Consider the following 21,498-nt stretch of genomic DNA (forward strand, 5'->3'; position numbering starts at 1 on the left):
TACTAACTGCAAATAGTCATGGTGACAAATTTTAGTGTAATACCCCTTTTTATTTTTTCTTCTAAAACATCCATCTTAACATTCATCACTCCCAATTATTTTTTGGTTTCTCTTTCTCAGAGTGAAATTTGTTGCACTTGGTCCTGTAACTTTGGTATATCATGTTGCATTTCTTCTTCTTCTTCTTCATGCATCATAGTAAGGATTTATTGTTTCTTACTAGGTGTATGCATTTTTGTTCCAAGGAATATTGGAACTAAATAATCATATATATGCTTCACTATTCCATTTGAATCACTTCAAATTTATTTTTCAAACAAAAATTATGCAAATTTTAAAAAATAAACACCTTTTTTCTCGTTTTTTGGAGCTTGATATTGAAATTGTTGTATCTCTAGAATGTTGGCTCTCCAAGTTCTGAATTTCATCCTTTGGTATCCCTCCAAGTGTTGTTTACAATGGCACAAGTTAGACCAAGATCAAATTCTTGAAGATAAAGTCATGCCCAATCTCACACAATGGCTTGATTATGGACTGGTTCAGTAGAGAAAACTTTTCTGGAATTCCTGATAAGCCTCACCAATAGGTAAATTATATGGGTCTTAATGCTACTCTCCAACTTATTAAAATCAAATTTTCTCACATTTATTTACATATTTTATTATATTTTTCTTAGTGATAAGGGTAAAGGTGAGATGTTATGTCATGTAGCTTAATATGTATTAAATGTAGGAATTGGAGTAGTTTTCGGCTAATTTAAGTGCAGAAACTCGAAGTGGACAAGAAACAGGGATTTTAGAAGATTTATTCTGCCTCCTTAACTCGTCAATCATTCAAAAATTCCTCCACCAGGTCTCGTTAGCTCAGAGTTACAAGTAGCCAAGCCAACTGAGTTCATTGGCAGCCAAATAGTGACAGTTGAAGACAAGTCAATCTTGCGTTTGGGAGCTAAGAATCCCTAATTTTTAGGAAGATGTTGGTAGCTTAAATTTGTAAGAAGGACAAGGGCCTCATTAGGATTCAAATTTTTTGTTATAGCCAAGGGAAATTTGGAGCTAAGACATTGTGACTGTTACTCTTATTTTATTTTTAACATTTTTTATGATAATGAAAAGGATTACCTTGATCCAGCACTAAGTTGACTCAAAGGGTTGGAGATCGTGGGTTAGGGCCCAATATTAGCAACAAAAGTTCCTCTTTTTGTGCATGTATTTTTAGGTTAAAACCATAGTCAACTGCTAAATTTATTTCTCCTTTGTTTAATTTACAAATAGTTGGATGATTTTCTAGTCTTTCTCTCATTAGTTGAAGAAGTAAATCAGTGGTACACTAGTGAAAGATAATACTTAAGAAAATCTTGTGACAGTGGCCTCTTCCTCATCTCCCTCATGGATCATGGTTTGAGGGCCTCACTCTCACAACCCCAAAAATAGATTTATCTTTTGATCATTGCATAGCTTAGGATTCATTGTTGAATAGATCACTATTTATAATTTCTTGGAAGAACCTGCAGTTGTCATTTTGTTTCTTGAGTTTGCTATAGTTTAATGAGGCATTTCATCCCATAGATATAGCCATTAGCCATCAATAAATCAATTTTCTCAAATTCAAATCATATTTTCCATATTTATATGAAGTTATGCATAAATGAAGAGAAGAACATGTGTTGTTGCAAGATTTTTTGATTTGTAGGGAGGAACTCATTCCACCAGCCTCATTTAAGCCTTCTCCACCTACTGCCAAGGCCTACTAACCCCTAATCTGAATTTCTATTTTTATAGCCACCGTGGGTAGCCACCTTGAGCGAAGCCAACAATATTGAAGTGTTGGGCTAAGCCTTTGGCACTGTGCACCTTCCCTACACCTTATTTCATTGTTAGACATCTTTCGAGAATTTCATTTCACCTTCCTTACCTTCCTATATCCTCCATCCAGTTTCCTATAGAAAACTAGGACATACTGTAGTAAACCAGGACATCTTGTAGTAACTACAGGAAACCTTGTAGCAGCATGTTTTAGCCTGTTTTGAGAAGAAATGTTGATTTGAGCATAGGGTAGGCCCTCCACTTGACTTCCATGCCCCTCAATGCCATTTTGGACCATATTTTCCATGCCTTTCTCCCCTACAAAAGATTAAATTGTTTAGCTTAGCATTTACATTTCTAAATTGAAAATCAAAAGACTCTTTTTTGCAATTGTAACAAAAGATAGCTACTGCATGCATACATCAGCCATAGTAGTGTTAGGATAATTTCCATGCCTACTTAGTATATATAGCTAGATGATAGAATGCAAGGTTAGATTGGTTCTCTTCTGTAAGCAATATGTGTCAATTCTTAGCTAGATAATTTCATGTCAATTTGTAGCACTTTCATTTTCCTACAATAGGTAAGCATTTACTTTCTGCATTAAAGATAACTTTGCATTCACTATCAATAATCAGATTCCTAGTCAATAGAAGACTTGTTTGAAAAACCCTAGTGGTCTATCACCCCAGTTGGAAAGTGACAAGAGTAAACTATTGCATCTACTATGCATATAACACTGTCACCTCCAAGTTTGTACGAACCTTGAGTTGATAAAGTAAAGTCATAAGAGGAAATTTTAGCCTAAAAGTTCCCATGAAATTCTCATATAATTTCCATGTCATAATATGTAAACCAATCGAAATCCTTTAATTTAAAAAGAGGTACATGGAATATTTTGGAGGGAAAAGAAGAAAAACCACCTTTTTAGATTGTATTTTTGGCTTATCTCCTTATAAGTTTACTCAAATTTCAAGTGTAGACACTCATTAGATGCAAAATTAAATTAGGCATCCAATGAGTACCCATTATGAATACTTTTAAGAAGACCCACATTGACAAAAATTGCAGATACATTAAAAAAACGTGTCCAATAGACTTCTTTAACGTGTATGCAATTTTTATCAATGTGGGTCTTCTCAAAAGTATGCATAATGGGTATTTGTTGGATAGGGAATTTTAATTCCGCATCCAACAAGTGTCTATACTTCAAATTTGAGTAAACCTATAAGGAGATAAACCAAAAATACAATTAAAAAAGTAGTTTTCTTCTTTTCCCTTCAAAATTCGTAACTCTTATTGTTTAATTTTAATTATTATTATATTATTTCTCCCTAGGAGGCCACTTTTAGTCTAAAATTTCCTCTAATGTGGTAGCCCTAAGAGTTTCATCATCCTTGCTGCAATACTGGGACTCATCACTTTTTGGCGTCATTGCTGGGAAGGTGTCTAAGTAGTTGCAATTTCTTCTTTCCTTTCTATATTACATTCAGTAAGTAGTTGCAATTTCAACTTTCCTTTCTATTTTACATTCAGTAAGTAGTTGCAATCTCTACTTTCCTTTCTAGTTGGCATTTACTAAGTAGTTTCAATTTATGATTTCTTTCCATTTTGCATGTAATTCAAAAAAAAACCTAAAAAGAAAAATAACATTTCTTTCATGCCTCATAGGAGTAGAGACAATTTAGGATTTTTTTTTCCAAATAACCCCACACCATCAGACATCCAACCTTCCCTCTTCTTCGATGGCTGCTATCTTCCCTCGATAACTACAGGGGAGTTAGAGGACCCATTTGGTGAACAACCAGATATCTTTGAAGAGCCTATTGGGGAAGAAGAAGAAGAAACCCTTCCACACACTTACAACATGGCTGAAAACAAAAATGAAGATGATTTTCCCATTAGAGAGACTAATTGAGATGCTAGGATGAAAAACATAAGCCCCTCTTCCCTTCCTCACTTCCATGGATTAACCTCAGAATACCCTGATACCTTCCTGTTTGAGTTTCCTGTCATCTGCATAACTTATCATTGTACCTCTGATGACCAAAAGCTTAGATTGTTCCCATCCACCCTTAAGGATGCAACCTTGCGCTAGTTCATGGTTTTGCTTGCGGACAACATCACTACTTGGGCTTAGATGCCAAAGAAGAAATATCCAGAATGATCTACAAACATGATGAATCCTTGTAAGATTAGAAGGAAAGGTTCGAACTCAGCTACAAAAAGACAATATGCACCCTTGATCCTGAATCACTCAAGTTAGTCCTTCTTAGAGGGACCACTGAAGATATCCTAGAAACCCTAAACATGTTTTCTAGAGGGGACATCTACCAGTTATCTTATGATGATATCATGACAATTTTAAAAAATTATTCTAGGGTAGCCAGAAAGAAGGGTAGGGCTAGTCAAGCTTTGGCTAGCTCATCCTCCTCCACCACATCCATCAAAATTGAAATTGGAAACATGTTTGAGGACTTTAAGAGTGAAATGTTGCATAACCTTGCTCTACAAATGCACACCATGTAGATCAAGAGGAAGAAGGAGGAAGAAAAAAGAGCCTTAAATACCTCTTTCCCTAGATGAACTAGGAGGCGCCCTAGAAATGAATATCCATTGAATATTATAGAGGTCTGATCGATCTGTGAGGAAAACGACTCCAGAGATAAGTTCCCTCTCTTCCTAGATTGAAAGTTGTGTATCAAGGAACTAAAGGTGTGACTGGACAACTGTGTTATATCAATCAAAGTATGCCTCAAGGACATCAACCATACTAGCAGGGCATGCAAGGGGTGCCTTATTCATACTACAACCCCAATCAAAATGCATCCATTCCTCCTTGGTTTCCTCCTACTCATTTTTCATGGCCCACACTTTCTCCCTAGTCTTATGCACCTCAATACCATTCCCAACCTTCCTATCCATCATTACATCCATATGATTCCCCACAACCTTAGTGGAATACACCATCACAGGGGTGGAGGCCCCCATTTAAATAATCTCTAGCCTTACTACCTCCACCACCATCTAAACCACATCTCCTTCACCCTGATCCACCTAAGAAACCTCAAATGCCTTCTTAGCCAAATCTGAACCTGAACAACAAGTAGGCATAACAAGTCTATAGTGGAGAGACATCCTACCCTAATATGCTCTAGAAATTCAAGAAATCGACCTCAGGTCAGGAAGAGTGCTTCCACATAACCAACCTCCATCTCCACCTGAGGATCTTGAAGAGGAAAAGGAAGAGAGCGTTCCTCAAGCCAATCCACCTCCTTTTCTTGAGAGACTAATCCATCCTAACCAACACACCCCATAAGAGACTAAACTTATAGGTGAATTGAAAAAAAAGTGTGTTAAGATCCCACTCCTCCAAGCTATGAAGGATGTCCCCATCTACAACAGGCTAATAAAGGAGAAATGATTCAAGCATCATGGGAGGAGAAAGAAATACACCCCTACCATTAATGGCATTAGACAATTGTCTGACTTAATGTTTGGGAGAGTGATTTTCCCAAAGTATCTAGACTCTAGAAGTCCTATGGTAGATGTGCACATTGATGGAATCATTGTCCCCCATACCTTGTGTTATCAGTTAAGAATTTTAATGCCAAAATTCCTCACATTAGTTTGATGGTAAAAAATTCAGTGCTAGTCTAGTTTTGAGTTTTTGTTTGCCTTAGAGTCTGAGTCTAAGGAGTCCACTATGCATCCTCATTCACCACTAGTCTCATAATTTACACAATTTCCATGTGTCAACTTTGGTCAAAGGTTATTAGGTGCTACAAAGCTCTTTAGGTGATTTTGTAGCGCATAAGTCGGTTTTAAGTGTTTTTGCAGCGCAACATGTTTCTGGTGATTTCGTAGCGAAACACGGTCTAAGTGATTTTGTGCTGATCCATAACAAATCTCACCCCAGCTGTCATATTTTTTGCAAGAAGTTTACGAGGATAGCATGTGCAAGGTCTTACAAGCTGGTCTTGACGCGTGTTCTCTAGCCTTCAAATGAGGGCTGGTGGCCTGACAAATGCTGCGGTGATATCTTCTTTGCTAGAACCGATTAAGTGACAATGAAAGTGTTGTGAAGCGGCCTGATGAAATTTATTATAAAGACCCTTTATTAAAGGCCTTATATATTTTATGATATAACTCATGAAAGAGAATCTCATAGAGGTGGCTCTGTTTCATATCAGAATATTCATGAAGCACAATTTTCCCTGCAGTTGTATGAACATCTTCAGAAATTTGTGAAGTCTGCGGGCATTAAGGTTTCTGTTGACATTATCACACCATACAAACTACAGCTGAAATGTTTGCGACGGAAGTTCGAAAGTGTTCTTAACACTGAAGAGGGAAAAGGATTATATATTAACACTGTAGTTGCTTTCAGGGTCAAGAACGAGATGTAATCACCATGTCTTGTGTCCGAGCTTCTAGCCATGGTGTAGGTTTTGTTGCTGATATTCGTCGGATAAACGTGGTTTTGACAAGAGCTCGCAGAGGACTTTGGGTTATAAGTAATGCCGCAACACTGAAACAGTAAAACAACTGGTCAGCGTTAACCGATGACGCAAAAGTAATTTTATAGGGCGTTGCTTCAAAAAGACTTGGAGGTTGTGAATGCTGGAGGAGAGCGTAAGCGCCTTTTGAATATAGCCATGCAATTGATCACCAATGCGGACAAAATGGTTCCAAAACTGATAGACCGTGCTTCCAGAGTTCTTATTTTTTTTCACATATGACAAAACTGTTGAACATTTAGGGGAAATTGATGGGCGTAATGTCCGAAGGCCAAGCAGTTTACGCATGCTGTTGGAAGCTCCATCATTTACAGTGCACTATTACTGGCGAAAGTTTGATGATTCATTCATGCGTCATGTGTTTGGGGGCCGAGGTTTTGTTCCCTTTGTTCCCAGTTCACCAGCTGAAGCTAGAAATGGCGATGCATGGGCACGATAATTCTAACCGAGTTTTGATGATCTGTCGGTTTCTGGTTGAAACTGTATATATGAATGAGCTGAGACACACAAGTTACAACAGGCATGAGTTTGCTAACTGTGTGTCATAAGGGCGTTTGAATGAGAGTCATCTCTCATGGAAATAAATCTTCTTCTATCCTTATCATCGTCAGAATCCAGATAATGTGGTCACTTGCAGGGTCTTACTCTATTTGTATATGACCTATGTTTGAAATTTTGATCATTTGGCTGATTGGTGTCTACACAAGCAGTGAATAATGAAATTTGGAGTAGGTCCTTGACATTTGTGGTGCAATGCCATGATGCTTAGTTATAAAATGAAATATTTCCCTGCAACTTTGGTAGTGTTGGATGCCTGCAAAAACATGAGAATTGGCTCCGCTTCTCATCCTTGTCATTTACCATTTTTGCATGTACTGGAAATGGAGTCAAAGCTTTGATGATGTGAATTCTGCAACAGATGCAACACGTTTCAAGTTTCATAAAGGATTTTGGGATGAAGTGGCCAATAAATTGAACAAGGAGACAGGGCAATGTGCATCAGCAGTAAAATTGTTTACCAAGTTCAAGTGCATAAAGAATAAATACGTTGTAGGTAAACAGAGTTATTTTCAACAGCTAAACCAGCATGATAAGGAGCTTCTTGGCATACTTGAGAAAATGTTTGGAAATGGTAGCTGTGTCACTTCTGATTCAGATATTAAAGGACAAGACAAATCTGGTGCTCCTTTTTCAGGCAATGAAATTGAAGATAAGGTATACAAACACAGTAGAGTCTAAGACTGTGTTTTTGAAATTACACAGCAGTTTCGTAGCGCGCTACGAAACTGCTGTAGCTGCATGTTACAATTCAGTTGATCAATTATGATTGGCAAAGCGGAAAATATTTTTGAAAGATTTTGTCATCACATAGGTACATGAGAAAGGCTTACAGCACATCAAGGACATGGCAGTCTGCTCCATTTTAGGTAATTAAAGGATAAAGAACATAGCTAATTACTTCCGAATATCTTTGAGGAAAACAAAGGCATAAAAACAGGGACAGTTTCCTGTTTCTCATTAGAGGTAAAAGGATACGACATTAAAGGCCAGCAAGCAGCTACAAACATCCATCACAACCACCACCAGAAGGGAACCAAATGTCAAAGAACAAGAACCATTGTAATCAAGGCTATTATTAGCATAACACGGTGTTAGAATCCTACTTGATTTAGATCTCTAAAAACTCCAGTCAATAGTCAGTTGTATTTATTAGTTAGTTAAAGGTTAATAGGTGTCAATAGAAGTAGTTTTCGAATTCCCCTCATGCTTGAGGAGGAATCTCGATCAATTAGAATAAGAGCTCTATATATAGCTGAAACAGAAATGTAATAGGGGTTGGAAAACTTTATAACAGAGCATAGTATTTGGCTTTTGTAAAGACTTACTTTCAGTAATATACTTTTGATTTTACTTCTCAGGATTCATGAAGGATTTCTTATATTCAGAATGTGTGATGTTGTCCTTTTCTTAGTTTTGTTTATAGTGGTATGGATGTATAATCACTCAGAATTCATTGATTGTGCTCTGATTTCCTGTATGCATCTATAAACTGTGTGGTTCCATATAAGTGCATGTTCTGAATATTCAAATGCTGAATGCCCTGACTTCCATGTAAGGTCAAGATATTTGTTGTATTGAAGTGTTGTTGACTCCATAGGCCCGATGGATACTTGTTTAATGTGTTTCCAGCAGTCATATTTGTCACAGTTGTTCTACAAGAGTTAGCCACCTTATTTTAAATCAAATCATTAATACATCTAGAGAGAGCCCTCTCAGGTTGAGGAGGCTAAGCCTCAGCCTAAAGTAGGTCTGAAATAGTTACTTAGAGTCAACCTGACCAGCAGCCTATCAGGGTCTGATTTTGAGATAACATTTTAACACTTGGGATAGTGTGCTCTTGTAGTACACTAAAAACTCGCTGGTCCAGTGCCTTATCCATTTATGACAAACAAAAATTTTCTTGACAAGCATCCCTTTCAAGCTTCTCGGGCCTTCACTTCATCATCTGGATACCTCACATTGTCAATTTTCTGTGACGAACACTGTCTAGTTGAACCAGGCTCAGACATTTCATGTACTCCATCTGTTATATGTAGTGACATTGTACTTGATTTGCCACTAGTTTCAAGAGCAGAATGTAAGCTTGCATCAGTAGCACTGTTGTGCTGATCATCACTCCACCCAACTGGAGCAGAAATTAAATCCCCATCTTTGAACTCCTCTGCTTCATCATAAAAGCATTCCTCTTCCTCTCTACCAGTATAACTTAACTGTTTTTGATTGGCACCACCAGCAGATAAGAGATGGAAAAATGAATCATAATCAGGATCACTCATATCAATGCCAAATCCACTCTTTTTCAGCTGGAAATATCCTGTCTTCTTGAAAATTTTGAAGCGCATTCCCGATTGTGTCTACTTTTACCTTCAATCGTTCAAGCTTTTTACACATACGAAAGGGTCCTTCAGTAGGGCAGAGCTGCCACTCAGGTTCTTGATTTACAGAAGATTTCTTCATAGGCCATATTCCATGTTCATGTACAAGCTGTTGAAAATGACTCTGCCATTCACTTTCAGCATGAAGGATCCATCCATATTTGTCCTGCCACACAACTCTCAATTCTGTAGACATTGCTTCACGCACCAATTCCAAGGCACACCTATGTTCAGTCAATTGTTCCCAGTGTCTGGAATCTACTTTCATATTTTCACGTGTCCTCCGCATCATTTCTCTCTTCCGACGAGCCTCTATGCCTTTTGTTCGTACCTCAGGAAATTTTTATCGCACCTTCTATATATTGCATCCACATAATTTCAGCACATTGTTCCAAGACCTTACAAATACTTTGTTTAGAAGCATCGAGCCACTCATAGAATTCTGTTTGATTATTTCCTAACAACTTATCAAAGCCTCCATGTAAGATATCCAATGGTTGTCCCTGGTTTGGTTTCGATACCAATATTTCCTCCAAAGCAGCACGACAGTTTAACAATAGATACCTGATAATATCAGTGGCCATGTTTTTTGCATTTTGTATTTGATCCCAAAGCAATGAAATCAAGTTCACACAAAGACAGCAAATAAGATCAGTATCAGAATTGTTTGGGCAGAATATTAGCCTTTTGTGAGCAATCAATAACTGTAGAACTGTGCATGTATTGACTCTGGAAGAATCTATAGTTGGAACACCAGCTGCATTTCTTTTAAGTTCAAGATGTAAGCTCATATGTGAAATTATGTCATCCTATGCTTTTGCCAGTTGGCATTGCTTCTTCAATACGACCATCTTTGTTGGTAGGCTGCAGCATGGACAAAAAAAATTCTAATGCTCTAAATGCCCCCCTGGCAGGCTTGAGCTTGATGATCACCGTAGGAGAGAGAAGTCTATATCTACTAAAAAATAAATGCTCAGTCAACCTTGAGCTTATTTGCATTTTCCTACCTACCTACCCTATCAATTCAAACTTCTTTCAGCTCAATCAATGTGAAATTTCCAATGCAGCCAATCATTTGTCTTATCTGATATTTGAGTTTTTTGACTGCATCAGAGTTCAGAGCCACTATGATATTGCGATGACCACTGCCACCGAAATTGCCTTTGATCTTCATAGAAAAACTGAAACGCTGGAGAGTAAAACTCTTCCATATATTTGGCTATAGGATCCCAGAATACATGATCAGCTTGATGATTCTTGTAACTTTCTGGTTGTACAAACTGATCTTCAACAATAGTGTACACTTCCTCAATCGTGAAAGAGAAAGGAACCAACACTCTCTCCTTGTGTTCTGCCATAGAAAGCTTCTGAAAATAATGATCATGATTATGAAAACTATATGCCTGAATTTGACCTTCTAAACCTTCAATGTCTTTCTCAATGTCCTCAGCAACTTCATCCAAAAATTTCATCTTATCCTCTGCCTTACACTCAAATGATTTTAGATACGAGGACAAGGACAAAGAAAAATTTTCATTTGTTTCTCCATTACTATGATCATTATTCCATTGTTTGAAACCTTGAATTGAAGGAGAGTTTTCCGCCACATCTGATCTATCTATCCATTCCTCCAAAAACATAAGCCAAAAGTCTTCAAATGACTTAATGGATTTGCTAGGAAAGCTTTCAATCCATTGTTTACATTTCCCTTGAAATGAATCATAGAACAACATAATGAAAACATACTCATGCTTAACTCTAAGAAGCTCTGTAAAATCACAAAAATCTGATATATGCTTCAAAGTTAAACTCAAATCCTCTCCGTTGAATTTTGGACCATTCCTTAGAAAATATGCATCCTTGGGAAAATGATTTGGGAAACCATGAATTCCTGAAAAATTTATGCATGCATACCTTGAAATAAGAATGGTAGCATCTGGGTCCTTCATAGCTCCAGTGGAATCACCATGAATCTATGAATTTCGAATTCTTCAACAATGGAGTCGCCAAGGTAGATTTGCAGCCTCAAAAAGATTTTTGAGCTCCTGCCACCTTCAGAAGTTCAGTCTCTTGATTTCGGGAATGAATAATCTTCAGACTCCCGGCAGACGCACCAAAATGTTATCTCAAAATCAGACCCTGATAGGCTGCTGGTCAGGTTGACTCTAAGTAACTATTTCAGACCTACTTTAGGCTGAGGCTTAGCCTCCTCAACCTGAGAGGGCTCTCTTTGGATGTATTAATGATTTGATTTAAAATAAGATGGCTAACTCTTGTAGAACAACTGTGACAAATATGACTGCTGGAAACACATTAAACAAGTATCCATTGGGCCTATGGAGTCAACAACACTTCAATACAACAAAGATCTTGACCTTACATGGAAGTCAGGGCATTCAGCATTTGAATATTCAGAACATGCACTTATATGGAACCACACAGTTTATAGATGCATACAGGAAATCAGAGCACATTCAGTGAATTCTGAGTGATTATACATCCATACCACTATAAACAAAACTAAGAAAAGGACAACATCACACATTCTGAATATAAGAAATCCTTCATGAATCCTGAGAAGTAAAATCAAAATTATATTACTGAAAGTGAGTCTTTACAAAAGCCAAATACTATGCTCTGTTATAAAGTTTTCCAACCCCTATTACATTTCTGTTTCAGCTATATATAGAGCTCTTATTCTAATTGATCGAGATTCCTCCTCAAGCATGAGGGGACTTCGAAAACTACTTCTATTGACACCTATTAACCTTTAACTAACTAATAAATACAACTAACTGTTGACTGGAGTTTTTAGAGATCTAAATCAAGTAGGATTCTAACACCGTGTTATGCTAATAATAGCCTTGATTACAATGGTTCTTGTTCTTTGACATCTGGTTCCCTTCTGGCGGTGGCTCTGATGGATGCTTGTAGCTGCTTGCTGGCCTTTAATGTCGTATCCTTTTACCTCTGCTGAGAAACAAGAAACTGTCCCTGTTTTTATGCCTTTGTTTTTCTCAAAGATATTCGGAAGTAATTAGCCATGTTCTTTATCCTTTAATTACCTAAAATGGAGTAGACTGCCATGTCCTTGATGTGCTGTAAGCCTTTCTCATGTACCTGTGTGATGAAAAAATCTTTCAAAAAGATTTGCCGCTTTGTAAATCATAATTGATCAACTCAATTGTAACATGCAGCTACAGTAGTTTCGTAGCGCGCTACGAAACTGCTGTGTAATTTCAAAAACACAGTATTAGACTCTACTCTGTTTGTATACCTTATCTTCAATTTCATTGCCTGAAAAAGGAGCACCAGATTTGTCTTGTCCTTTAATATCTGAATCAGAAGTGACACAGCTACCATTTCGAAACATTTGCTCAAGTATGCCAAGAAGCTCCTTATCATACTGGTTTAGCTGTTGAAAATAACTCTGTTTACCTACAACGTATTTATTCTTTATGCACTTGAACTTGGTAAACAATTTTACTGCTGATGCACATTACCCTGTCTCCTTGTTCAATTTATTGGCCACTTCATCCCAAAATCCTTTATGAAACTTGAAACGTGTTGCATCTGTTGCAGAATTCACATCATCAAAGCTTTGACTCCATTCCCAGTACATGCAAAAATGGTAAATGACAAGGATGAGAAGCGGAGACAATTCTCATGTTTCTGCAGGCATCCAACACTACCAAAGTTGCAGGGAAATATTTCATTTTATAACTAAGCATCATGGCATTGCACCACAAATGTCAAGGACCTACTCCAAATTTCATTATTCACTACTTGTGTAGACACCAATCAGCCAAACGATCAAAATTTCAAACATAGGTCATATACAAATAGAGTAAGACCCTGAAAGTGACCACATTATCTGGATTCTAACGATGATAAGGATAGAAGAAGATTTATTTCCATGAGAGATGAATCTCATTCAAACGCCCTTACGACACACAGTTAGCAAACTCATTCCTGTTGTAACTTGTGTGTCTCAGCTCATTCAGATATACAGTTTCAACCAGAAACCGACAGATCATCAACACTCGGTTAGAATTACCGTGCCCATGCATCGCCATTTCTAGCTTCAGCTGGTGAACTGGGAACAAAGGGAACAAAACCTCGGCCCCCAAACACAGGACGCATGAATGAATCATCAAACTTTCGCCAGTAATAGTGCACTGTAAATGATGGAGCTTCCAGCAGCATGCGTAAACTGCTTGGCCTTCGGACACTACGCCCATCAATGTCCCCTAAATGTTCAACAGTTTTGTCATCTGTGAAAAAAAAATAAGAACTCTGGAAGCACGGTCTATCAGTTTTGGAACCATTTTGTCCGCATTGGTGATCAATTGCATGGCTATATTCAAAAGGCGCTTACGCTCTCCTCCAGCATTCACAACCTCCAAGTCTTTTTGAAGCAATGCCCTATAAAATTACTTTTGCATCATCGGTTAACGCTGACCAGTTATTTTACTGTTTCAGTGCTGCGGCATTACTTATAACCCAAAGTCCTCTATGATCTCTTGTCAAAACCACGTTCATCCGACGAATATCAGCAACAAAACCTACACCATGGCTAGAAGCTCGGACACAAGACATGGTGATTACATCTCGTTCTTGACCCTGAAAGCAACTACAGTGTTAATATATAATCCTTTTCCCTCTTCAGTGTTAAGAACACTTTCGAACTTCCGCCGCAAACATTTCAGCTATAGTTTGTATGGTGTGATAATGTCAACAGAAACCTTAATGCCCGCAGACTTCACAAATTTCTGAAGATGTTCATACAACTGCAGGGCAAATTGTGCTTCATGAATATTCTGATATGAAACAGAGCCACCTCTATGAGATTCTCTTTCATGAGTTATATCATAAAATATATAAGGCCTTTAATAAAGGGTCTTTATAATAAATTTCATCAGGCCGCTTCACAACACTTTCACTGTCACTTAATCGGTTCTAGCAAAGATGATATCATCGCAGCATTTGTCAGGCCACCAGCCCTCATTTGAAGGCTACAGAACATGCGTCAAGACCAACTTGTAAGACCTTGCACATGATATCCTCGTAAACTTCTTGCAAAAAAATGACAGCTGGGGTGAGATTTGTTATGGATCAGCACAAAATCACTTAGACCGTGTTTCGCTACGAAATCACCAGAAACATGTTGCACTGCGAAAACACTTAAAACCGACTTATGCGCTACAAAATCACCTAAAGAGCTTTGTAGCACCTAATAACCTTTGACCAAAGTTGACACATGGAAATTGTGTAAATTATGAGACTAGTGGTGAATGAGGATGCATAGTGGACTCCTTAGACTCAGACTTTAAGGCAAACAAAAACTCAAAACTAGACTAGCACTGAATTTTTTACCATCAAACTAATGTGAGGAATTTTGGCATTAAAATTCTTAAGTGATAACACCTTGATTGATCTTGAGGCTTCCATAAATGTGATTACTAAGAAGACCATGCTTAAACAAAATCTCCAAGAATCATTAAGGAAGACCACAACAATCTTGCATCTTACAGATAGATCCATAGTAGCTCCTAAGGGAGTTGTTGAGGATGTGATGGTCTACATTGATTCCTCGGAATACCCTTCTGATTTCTTAGTTCTTCAACCTAAGACCAAATTAAATGGTTATCCTCTCATCTTTGGAAGGCCATGGATAGCCACTGCTGACGCTTATATAAGTTGCAGGGCTCAAAATATGACCATTAAGAATGGGTATTTTTCCAAAAAAATAGTCTTGTATCCTCCTCCTCAACCATCTCTAGAGCATGACTTACCCTTATGGTTGTAATAGGAGGAGGGAGATGAAGTATATTGTGCCACATCTTACTCAATATGTACCCAATATGCTATTATAGGAGGTGGGAAACATGATGAATATGACCGGATTGATCAAATCCTCCAGAATCAGCAGCCCAACACCATGTCTATTGATAAGTTAGTAAAGAAATCTGAAGATAAACCTTGGGTTGATTTGTCCCTATCTAACTCAAGTCCAACTCATTTCAAGATGATATGATTTGGTCAACTAAAACATGGAAAATCATCCCCTGTCTCTTTTCACATCAGGAAAAGGAGTTATGTGGCATGCTAAGAGAGAATCTAGATGCCTTTTCCTAGGGTTATAAGGAAATGAAGGGGGTGCAACCTTCAGTGTGTACTCACGACATTTACGTCAAGAAAGGCTACAAGCTAGTGTGGAAACCTCAAAGAAGAATGAACCCAGCCCTTGAAGTCATAGTTAAAGAACAACTGCAAAAGTTGTTGGATGCAGGGTTCATTTACCCCATCCTAGATAGTGAGCAGGTGAATCCTCTAGTTCTGGTCCCAAATAAGAATAGAAAATGGACGATGTCTGTGGACTATAGAGAGATAAACAAAGCTACTAAAAAGTACCATTTCCCTCTACCTTTCATTAATCAAGTCTTGGATGGTCTTGCAGGGAAGAAGTTCTTCTCTTTCTTAGAATGATTCAATGGTTACAATCAGATCTAGATCAGCCCAAAGGACCAAGATAAAACCACCTTCAATTGTCAATGGGGTACCTTTTCTTATAGGTCCCTTACTTTTGGATTATGTAATGCCCCTACCAATTTTCAGAGGGTAATTCTGAGCATTTTGGCAGAGCTAGTCCATGACTCTGTAGAAATATATATGGATGATTTCACTCCTTGTGGGTGTTATTTCCTAGAGGCTCTCTCTAACTTGGGAAAATTATTAAATAAGTTCATTGAAATGAACGTATCCATTAGTCCTAAGAAGTGTGATTTCTTGATGAATTCACTGACTGTTCTAGGTCACTCAACATCCCAGGAAGGACTACAAGTGGACCCAAATAAAATTGCTATCATAAAGAGGGTCCCTACTCCTTAAGAGTTTCTTGGGCTCAAATGGATACTATAGGTGATCCATAAATTATTTTATCAAAGTAATCTTGCCATTATTTGGACTATTAGCCAAGGACTTTGAATTTTTTTGGTAAGAAAGTTTCCAAGAGGCCCTATAAACCTTAAAGGAAAAGTTGACTACTACACCCATACTCAGATGCTCAAATTGGGCCCTTCCTTTCCACATCCATGCTGATGCCTCTGAAAAATATATAGGAGCATATCTAGGCCAGATAGATGATAAGTTACCTTATGGCATTTACTTCATTAAAAAAAAATATGTCTAAGGTTGAATTGAACTATATTGTGACTGAAAAAGAGCTCCTAGCTGTTGTCCATTTGTTGAAAAAATTTAGACACTACATCATTGGTTACTAGACATTTGTACATACTAACCATGCTAATATTAAATTTTTGATGAACAATCGTGATGTGAATGCTAAAATTATTATCTGGTTTCTTTTATTACAATAGTTTGATATAACTATCATTGATAAGCCTCGTAGAGAAAATGTAGTTGCATATTTTTTATCTAGACTTGCATTTCCTGTAGGTGAGGAAGGAATGGTTGATGATCAGCTTCCAGATGAGCATTTATTTTCTATTTTTGTTCTCTCTCCATGGTTTTTTGACATAGCCAACCACCTAGTGGTTGCACAGTTCCCTCCAAATTTTCCCTCCAAGGAAAAAAAACAGAATTGTAAGAAAGAGCGCACCATTCACTTGGATTGGGGGAAATCTCTTCAAGTTATTCTTAGATCAAATTTTGAGGAGATGTGTCATAGAGGGAGAAGTCTTTGACATCCTTCTAAGCCTAACATGATGGGCCTTGTGGAGTTACTTTGCAGCCAAGTGGAGAACCTTCAAGGTATTGCAAGCTAGATACTACTCGCCCACTCTCCACCAAGATGCAAGAAGAGACACCAGTTGATGCAATTAGTGTCAAACGATGGGGAAACCTACTACCAAGTATGAAATGCCTTTACAACCTCAAGTGACTCTTGAGCCATTTAACAAGTGGGGCATGGATTCCATTGGGCCCATTGATCCACCATCACGATAGAAAAAGTACATAATTGTATGCACTGATTATTTGACAAAGTGGGCTGAGACCAAGGCTGTCAAGGTAGAAACATAAGAGAAAGTGGCTGATTTCTTAGGGGAGAATATATTATACAAGTTTGGGTACCCTAGAGATCTAGTCATTGATTAGGGGGCTCAATTCACAGCACACCTGATTAAGAATTTGTTGAGGCAGCATAATATCAAACACAGGAGGTCAACTTATTATTATCCTCGGGCCAATAAATAAGTAGAGGATACTAATAGAGCATTGGAAGTTATTCTCATCAAGGCTATGAGCAACAACATAAAATATTGGGTTGACAGACTAGAGAAGGCCACTTGGGTCTATAATACAACTTGGAAGACAACCACTGGTTTCACCCCTTGTGACTTCGTCTATGGAAAGAAGGCTTTAGTCTCCATTGAGTTTGAGTACAACAATTTGAGAATAATAGCACAATTGGATTTGGATGTTACAAAGAACAATAATAAACGCTACTCTAGCTCAATGGTTTGGATGAATTCAGGATGAAGGCCCTCCTACACATTGAATTTGTTCAAGTATAGAGAAATTTTTGGCATGAAAAAAACATTAGGGACAAGGTTTTTCAAGAAGGATATTGGGATTTGCTATATGACTCCAAGTTCAAGGACTTCAAAGGAAAATTGATGACTAGGTGGTTGGGCCCACATCTGATAGAAAAGTTCCATGATAATGGGACTGTGAAAATCAGAACCATTGATGAAGAATGTCTCCCCTTGCTTGTCAATGGATACAGATTGAAAGCCTATAAAATACCTCTGTTAAGGGAGGAGTTCATCAGTACCATCAGTAAGCAAGTGAATGTTCTTGGAAGTGTCTCAGCTTCTAGCTCACTAAATTCTTGAAGATTGTTTTTATTTTTGAAAAAAAAAAAACAATAAGGGACCTAGGTGAAAACCTCTATGAGGCACCTGAGGCCAACTTTTGGGTTGAAAAACTCCTTGAGGCAGCCCAAGAGTGAAAAAAGGAAAATGAAAATATCCTTGGGTGAAAACCTCCCTTGAGGCACCTAGGGTAGGCAAATCGGCTGAAAACATCCTTTGAGGTGACTTTTATGTCTTTCAAAAAAAAAAGAGAAAAAAGAGAAAAGGAAAAAACAAAGTGCCATGTCAGGGAACTCAAACCTGCCCACTAATAAAATTATGTGATTTTTGTAAGTTTTTAAAGACAAAAAAGGACTCAAATTTCAAGGCATTGCAAACTAAGCATCAAAACAATTCTTCCTCCATTCACTTCACATCTTCCATGCCTACCATGTCTCCATCATCCATCCTCTCTTATAGGCATCAAAAACATGTTGGAAGTAATGCTTCCATGGCATGTATAGTTGTCATTATGAGTTACGAGGAGTCAATCTAGAAGCTGTTGATTCCTATGCTATGAGTTGGAGTCATAATCTAGATCTATCGAAGTACGTGTGCTATGTCCTATATGTAATGTCTATGAGATCAATAAAATCATAGCATGATTTCATGTTGTGTGTAATCAATCTCTCACTCTCTCTCTATTTTATATCATGGTATCAGAGCATATTTTGGCCTGACTCCTTCATAGGAGGGCCAGGAAGATGTGAGAGAGCCTCAATGTTATTGTTTTTGTACATATAAGTATAAGAGTGTGCCAATTTATGATGTGGTAGAAAACACAGTTGTCTTTTGTGTCCCTATGTGTAGATCTAGAGTTCTATTTTATTTTGTTTATGTTTATAAGTGGTGTTGAAATTAGAACGCCTGCTATATGTGAAGAGCATAAATTCCGGTTGCTTGTTATAGATTTGGCTAGGACGTGTCCCTATAGAAGATATGTGAATTCACCGATATTTTATAGATCAGGGCCTTGCATGTAGAGTGCTGAGCTATCATGTCGAGCATTTGTTGACTTGAAGGATGGTGTGAGAGTCGTGGAAGTGACAACTGCTCAATGCATTTCTGCGTGATTTGTCAAAGCTATAGATTTCGCTCATAGTGATTTGCTGGAATACCAACATGAAATTACAACATGCTGTGATGGATAGTGATAGTCATCACTGACTACAGATTCGAATCTGATAAGATCAAGGTTTCTACACTCCAACACTTTCTTGAAATTGGTAATGCTATTGAGCATGGGATGTGAAATCGCTTAAAGATCAACCATTTCGGCAAATTGAGGTAAGATCTGGGCCAGATCTATTGATAAGAGTATGCATGTTTTCCATCAGTTATATCGGGACGTTGGTGAATCAAACATTGAACCCTACCCCGTCATCCTATTTTTTGTGTTTCAAGGATTTCGATGAACCTTTTTCGTAAAATTTGAGCCAAAATCATTTTTATTGAGGTTTGGTCTGTGTTCATTTTTTCAAAGATTATCTTCAGAGAATTTTAACATTTGGTCTAGATGCTGGAATGGACACCGTCAAAGATATTGGAATGTATTTGAGCCAGATTTATGTCTTGATTGGAAAACATCAGAGTATATTGATGGAGATTAAGTTCTATTGGGGATACAAGAGACCATACTATTCGACGGTAGCCATGTCTCTACCTTTCGATGTTTTTGTCTATAATGCTCCCTTTTACAGGCGTGTGGTTCTAGCAACCAACTCTTTCATGCAGATTAATTTCCCCAAAGCACAAGAGGGTTGATGGAAAAAGGAAGTAACAGAGTCGATCCATAAAGAATTTATCTATGACACTTCTGCTGCACAGGAAACACTTCTTGGGGCTGACTATTTCTAGAGGTTTTCTCCATTGATTTCAATGGACTGTGCATTGCCTTCAAGAGACGAATATTGGTTTTGAGATTGGTTTGGTTTTCACAACTCTTCTCATGTTGAAAGGTTGCAGTGAAGATCTTGGGAGGAAATTGAGTTTAGAAATATTAATGGTGATATATAATGTTGATTTTTTGTCCCAAGTTTGTGGTGTGAGTTGAAGTAGTAGTATGATATTCAATAATCAAATGATGCAGAACCACAAAGAACATGCCAACTATTCAATAGATTAATGTGACCTATCATGCTTCGTGAGCATTAGTCATTGGTAGTTTTTAATAAGGTCAATCTGGTGTGACCCATCGTGCTCCAGGAGCATCAGTACAAGTTATTTATACAAGGTCAAGTTGTAGAATTATCTGTTGAAGACATTCACTGCCCTGAATTATATCCTAGATAATTGATGAAGACTATGGAGGGCCGTGGACTCACAGATGGTGGAAATTCCATATGATGGTTCAGTATTGAGACTGACTTGTTGCGCTCTGGGAGGTTGATAAACGTCAATTCTGCAAAGTAAATCAATGATGGTTTGAAGCGGTTATGTTTTAAATGGAGGTCAAGTGACAACTCGATGATTTGGTGGTGAAAGAGTGGTGTTTGCGATATTCCAGAGTGGATGTGAGTGCTAATGAAGACAACTCAAAAAAATTATCCTTGTTTTTGTAGTATGTGTTTTCCATGTAATCATTAAGGGAGGTTGTTGGAAGTAATGCTTCCATGTCATGTATAGTTGTCATTATGAGTTATGAGGAGTCAATCTAGATGTTTTTTATTCCTATGCTATGAGTTAGAGTCATAATCTAGATGTGTCATAGTAAGTGTGATATGTTCTATATATGTAATGTCTGTGAGATCAATAAAATCTTAGCCTATTTTGGTGTTGTGTGTAATCAATCTCTTGCTCTCTCTCTATGTTCTATCAAAACCAATTTGTATGCATTTTCATATCTTCTAGAGGGTTTCCTATAGTTACTACAGGAAGATCTTGTAGTACTATAGGATGTCCCGAAACATTATAGAAAAGGAGTCCTGATTGGAAAGTGATGATGAAAGCATATTTTAGGTTGAAAAAGAGGACCCTACACCTCACCAAGTATCACCCAAAACTAGCTCATGACCATACCCCTCTCTGTGTCCATAAAAAAAAAAAACACAAAAAAATACAAAAAGGAGAGTCCAAGCGACATGCCATCATTGGCCTCACTCACCTATAACTCCATCTACTTCATTACCATCTCTCCACTCCTACATCACCACCCATCCTCCCTCCAACTAAAAGAAAATAAAATGTATATATGTATATGTGTATCTATATATATATATATATATATATATATATATATATATATATATATATATATATATATATATATATATATATATATATATATATATCTATATATATATATATATATATATATATAATGAAGAAAAGATAGCTATAAGGTTTCCTGTATTAACTACAG

This window comes from Pinus tabuliformis, chromosome 2_2 (genome assembly GCF_031772625.1).
Source record: "Pinus tabuliformis cultivar Carrire ecotype Pingquan chromosome 2_2, CPIR1, whole genome shotgun sequence".
Lineage (NCBI taxonomy): Eukaryota > Viridiplantae > Streptophyta > Pinopsida > Pinales > Pinaceae > Pinus > Pinus tabuliformis.